At 48.3% G+C, this 5,576-nt stretch overlaps 1 long non-coding RNA gene across 1 annotated transcript; it reads left to right on the top strand.

Moving 5' to 3' along the window:
* The first annotated feature begins 288 nt into the window (after positions 1 to 288).
* Positions 289 to 1,313, top strand: LOC135825109 (uncharacterized). The gene is made up of 2 exons (XR_010555017.1): positions 289 to 567; positions 719 to 1,313. It is a non-coding gene; the product is annotated as an uncharacterized LOC135825109 (long non-coding RNA).
* The last annotated feature ends 4,263 nt before the right edge of the window (positions 1,314 to 5,576 follow it).

Genomic DNA, 5,576 nt, shown 5'->3' with positions numbered 1-5,576 from the left:
TGCGGCTTCCTGCTCATTAAGCCAATCGACCGAATCACTCCTTTCCCCTCCCGTAAGAATGAATTCGGGCGGGGACTTAGGGTCAAACCCATAGTTCAGATAGAACGGTGTATTAGCTACAGATGACTGTTGTGAACTATTTATTGCAAACTCGCAGAGTGGTAGAAGCGAATCCCAATTGTCCTGTCTCAAGTTCACAAATGCTCTTAGAACATCTCCCACTTGCCGGTTAACTCTCTCTGTCAAACCATCCATTTGAGGGTGGTTAGCAGTGCTGAATGCCAATAGACCGATCCCCTTATTATACTGGGTTCGAGCACGGGGGCAACCTTACTCGCGATCGAGCTAGTTTTTGAACGTGACAGCATCTTTGACAGTGTGTTTCAGGTTTGTTTTGGAATGTCTTCTGCTTAGTTCAAGTAGTTTGCGATGGCTTCGAGCGGTGCTGAACCTCCTGCTGGTAGGAGCAGAGTCTCCGAGAGAGACATGGACTGTGATGCAGCTGTAGGATTTTTTCAAGGCGCGGGAGGGAACGATCTCGGGCCACAAACAGGAGTTACTCCAGAGGTGAGTTTTGCTGTTGTTGAAATATTCGAATCGTGAATCGTGTTTTGAGATTTATTTTGTGCCTAGGCTTTAGCAGACCGTATTTCTTTCTCCTTGAGATCGGTGCTGAAGACAATAGTAACCTTTTTCTGGTCTGCCTTTTACTCTCCAGAGCCATCTTCTATGAAGGTAACCGTGGTGCTGCCAAGTCACCAAGTCGCGATCGCGATCAGCAGCCCTGAAGTGGAAAAATCGATTTTCCAACGATCTGGTTGGACATCAGCCACTAAAGTACTTCTGATTTGCCTGTAGTGACAACAGCAGCCATCCTTGGACACCTTGCAAAGACAGGAAAAGCCACTGGTGGAAGCGACTGCTATGAGGTGACGATAGCAGTGCAGTGGTGATCGCTGTTTTGTCAAGTCGAAGGGCTAGCCAACCCAGAGGAAGCAAAAAAACCGATGAGCAGTGCGTGGTATTTGTTGAGCGTGAAGAGCTAGAGGAGGATAGTGCAAACACATGGACGGAGTGGATGGTGTTTGAAGAACAGTGTGCTGTGTGCCGGCTGGTGGTGATGGTGGTCTTTGTCAGCATGTATTCGTGCTGCTTCTTGTGGTGGAACACTTCTCGCCCAGGAAGGCAGATTGCGTGCTCCCTGGCCCTCAGTCGGCAATGGGGCATTTGTTCCAGGAACATTACCCCAGAGCCAGTGATGAGTCGTACCTTTGAAAAGTTTGAAGCTTGCTGTTAATCGCAAGCGTAGCGCAGTGGATTGCTCCCTCTTCGAAGCACGAGGGCCAAAGCTTGCCGCTGTCTACAGCAAAGTGTGTGTGCGGTTCTTTCGAACCTATGAATATACCCCCCCCCTCTATCTCTTAGGAAGACTGCATGTTCAGAGTGAACTATTTTCTAGTATATTTAATGTGAGACGGGCTGTTTACGCCCAAGATGAAGATACAGTTTTTTTCCGTTTCTATACCTTCCTAATAAAATACATCGTGACAGAGCTTTCGGTCATACTCCGCTGTACTACATCCTCAACCCGCCACCACCATGCGCTCTTGGCCGAACTAATGCACGAAGCATAAACACACCAGCACAGCAAGGACACTTCCGTTGACAGATATTATTTACGCCTCTAGACAGCTGTTTCGTTTCTTCTAGCTCATTGTTAGAGGAGGATAGTAGCAGGATATTAATGATGAAATAATATAAGATGATACTAGTAGACGGTTTATGGTCCGATATTGATGATTGGAGATCTAAGAAAGCAATGACAGTGATTGCGAAATGGATAATATTATCATGATTATATGCCAGTCTGGTAATGTGTTGTACTAGTGAACAGTATTGAAATCATCACTGCATTCGATGCAAATATTGGTATACCTTTGGTTTCAGTATTGGAAAAAAAACCTGGTTGATTTGGTTGCATCTGCGACTGGCTACCGGGTGTTGTGACCGGCAATGTTACCATGGGAGAAAATAAGAGCGCAAGGATCTGTTGGGTCTTGTTGTGCTGTCCCGGTGTGAGAACCCTAAGTGCATGGCAAAATAGAGCTGCTTCATCCCCATTGCAGAATGTCTTGCGGTACATGGCATTGATGACTGAACATCTCGCCAGCTCACCCAGATGGGAATCATGCCCAAACGGAGGAACAAGACATCTTTCCAGCTCAGCTAGCTATATACCGTGAAACGGATGGTTAACTTGTGCCACGCATGCCAGCTTCTGTTCCATTCGGCCCAGGCTTAGACACATCAATGCCAATAGCAGCTGATCCTTCATTACATGCTCATTGGCGATTTACGGCCACCTCCAACTGTATCCGCCGTCCCTCAGCTTCCGTCTTCGCAGATCTGGCGCGGCGCATTACGTTTTCTCAGCTAGGCTCAAAGAAGTCCCACAGAGCGATCCAAACACCTGAAGGCAAACCAGTCAGAAACTGGAGCGGCTCAGAGTCTTTCTTTATGTTATTGTACGTAAGCTGTTTTTCGGCTTTCTTCACCCCAGTCCTCACATCGTCCAACTGCTCCACGAGACTCTGTACACGAGCTCTACTTGCTGCCAACTCCTGATGCAGATGCTGCACTTCCATTACAGGACCAAACTGCACTAAGCCAGGTTCCTTTCCAACTCAAAATGCCGTTGCCTCTCAGCAAAATACTGGTTTGCGAGCATGGGGAGCTCGTGATGCAGACGCTGCACTTCCATGACCGAACTGCACTAGGCTCAGCAAATACTGTTTTGCGATCATGGGGAGCAGGGCGTCCAGACTCCACTCTCTTGCGAAAAGCAAACCTGGTACCGTAGGACAGCTGTTTGGTTTCCTGGACTCATCCTGTCCTTGTAGAGCTGGGCAAAACGATTTCGATTTCGGGATCGAAATGATCGCTGCAACTCAAATATTCAGAGTGACCCTAAAACTACGTCCTTCCTCACGGGGAATAGCCTGGATCCGCTTGCTCCAGGCCGCAGTGGCTCCACACGAGGAAAGGAGTGAAATGACTTGTTTGCTTCGTCCTCCTGTTCTGACAGTGAGGAACGCAGCAATGTTCTTAGAAGGCATCCTGAAGTCGTAAAAAGGAAGACGTCTAAACAAAAACAAAACAGCTCAAATCAAAAGTCCTTGTGGCATTTTTTTGTAGACAGGCTTGCACTGCATGTAGATCTCGTGTGCTCTGCACTTCGCATGCGAGAAGTCACGCACAGTCGCGGTGAGGTCGCGTGTGTGCAGCAGGATCCCACGCGACTGCGGAGTTGCCCCCTTGCTCGAACCCAGACAATAATAAGGGGATCGGTCTATTTAGTTCCTAGCTGAGAGAATACTTCTTTGAAAAAAGCTGCAGTGAATCGTGGATCGCGATCGGAAACAATGGTTGAGCTCAGCCCGTGCAGACGAAACACGTTTTGAATGTACAGTTGAGCGCTGCCCTTAGCATCAATCTTCGAGTTTGTTGGAACAAGATGTACGCATTTCGTAAGTCGGTCCACAAAGGTGTAAATTGCGTCGAAGCCACGAGAAGTAAGGGGCAATCCAACAATAAAATCCATTGAGATATCCTGCCAAGGACTATAAGGTATTGGAAGTGACTGGAGAAGCCCTGTTCGTGGCTGACCTCCCTTCGTTCGCTGGCAGAGATTACAGGTTTTGACAAATCTCTAGATATCGAGACCCATTCGGGGCCAGTAGAAAAAACGTGCTAGGCGGAAGTACGTTCGATCACGACCCGGGTGGCCAGCCGTTGCACACTCATGGTGTTCTTGAATGAGCTTTAACCGGACACCGCACTGTGGTATGCACAACCGGTTATTGGGGGATGCCTTGAGGTACAAGCGATCAGTGGATTCGTCCCAATAATAGCGATCATGCAAATTATCTCGGAGAGAATGCTTCAATCTTTCTATGATGGGAGTTAGCTCTTTGTCTCTCTGGTAGGCATCTGATATTGTATTGGACACGTCATCATTCATTGCTAAAGCATACTCAATAGCATTCAAACGTGGTACTGCATTCTCCACGAGGTTACTCTCATGGCGATCTGGGCGACGCGAAAGGGGATCTGCAGGGTTCTCTCTGCCGGGTCTGTGACGGACTGTGTAGTTACAGTCAGCTAGGAATTCAACCCATCGCGCCTCTCTCTTTGTAATGCTTGGTTTTGTTTTCAGATAAACTACCGCCATGTTGTCTGTAATGACCTCAAAGTGTTGAAAGAGGTAGATGCGCCAGGTCTTTAGCGCAAACACTACGGCCAATGTTTCTCTTTCTGTAGCTGTATAATTCTGTTCCGCAGCAGACAGTTTTCGGCTAGCATAAGCCACTGCATGCCAGGCATCTTCCTCTAGTTCTTGGAGAAGAACACATCCCAAGGCGAAATCGCTTGCATCTGTTACCACTCTAAATGGTCGGTTCACATCAGCCAGCCGCAATAGGGGCGCATTCAACAAGGCATGCTTTAGCGATTCAAAGGCATGTTGCCGAGAGCTGTTCCACTCGAATCGTGCATGTTTTCCCGTTATCTCCTCTAAGTTCTTAGAGAGCGATGAGTATTGATCTATGAATCGCCTAAAATAATTCGTAAATCCAAGAAATTGCCTCACCTCTGTGACGGAAGTCGGAGCGGGCCAGACCTTTACTGCGGCAATCTTGTCTGGGTCAGGGGCGATGTGCAGTCCATCGATGCAATGTCCCAGGAACCGCACACTCTCCACGCCAAATTCACATTTTGACCGTTTGCAAAATAACTGGTTGTCCCGGAGCACGTTCAATACCGACCGGACATGCTGCATATGCTCCGACCACGTTTTGCTGAAGATGAGTATGTCATCTAGGAACACGACTACGAACTCCCTCAGATATGGTTGAAGAATCGTATTCATCATGGATTGAAATGTTGCCGGTGCATTGGTGAGACCAAATCCCATGACCCTAAATTGGTAATGCCCAAAGGGAGTGTTAATCGCGTCCTCAGCTTGAATGCGAATCTGATTATACCCTGATCGGAGGTCTAGTTTCGTGAAGTACCTAGCGCCCTGTACGGTATCGAATAAATCATCCACATTGGGCAAGCATGCCTTGTTCTTAACAGTTATCTTGTTTAGCTCCCTCCAATCGCAGACCATGCGTAACGAACCATCAGCTTTCTTGACAAAAAACACCGGTGCACCAAAGGGGGACTTACTTGGTTCTACGAAACCCTTTTTCAAGAGTTCTGTGAGCTGTTTCTTCAATTCCTCCATTTCTGGCCTGCGCAGGCGATAGGCAGGTCGCGATGGGGGTGATGAGCCTTCCTCCAGGCGGATTTCGTGGTCTACAGACCTCTCTGGTGGGAGTCTAGCTGGCAGATCATCCGGGAAAAGATCGTCATAGTCACGGAACATGGCCTTGAGATCTGGGTGCTCGTTCTGAGTGGATTTGTCGGGAGGTTCCTTGCCAATGCCGTCTTCTACGCTGACCCACGCCAGAACACCTTCGTCTCCACTCCTAAGGGCATGCCTAGCCTGACGACCAGATATGAACATCGCCTCC

Source organism: Sycon ciliatum, chromosome 9, assembly GCF_964019385.1.
Source record: "Sycon ciliatum chromosome 9, ocSycCili1.1, whole genome shotgun sequence".
NCBI lineage: Eukaryota > Metazoa > Porifera > Calcarea > Leucosolenida > Sycettidae > Sycon > Sycon ciliatum.
This window is presented reverse-complemented; position numbering and strand designations above follow the sequence as displayed.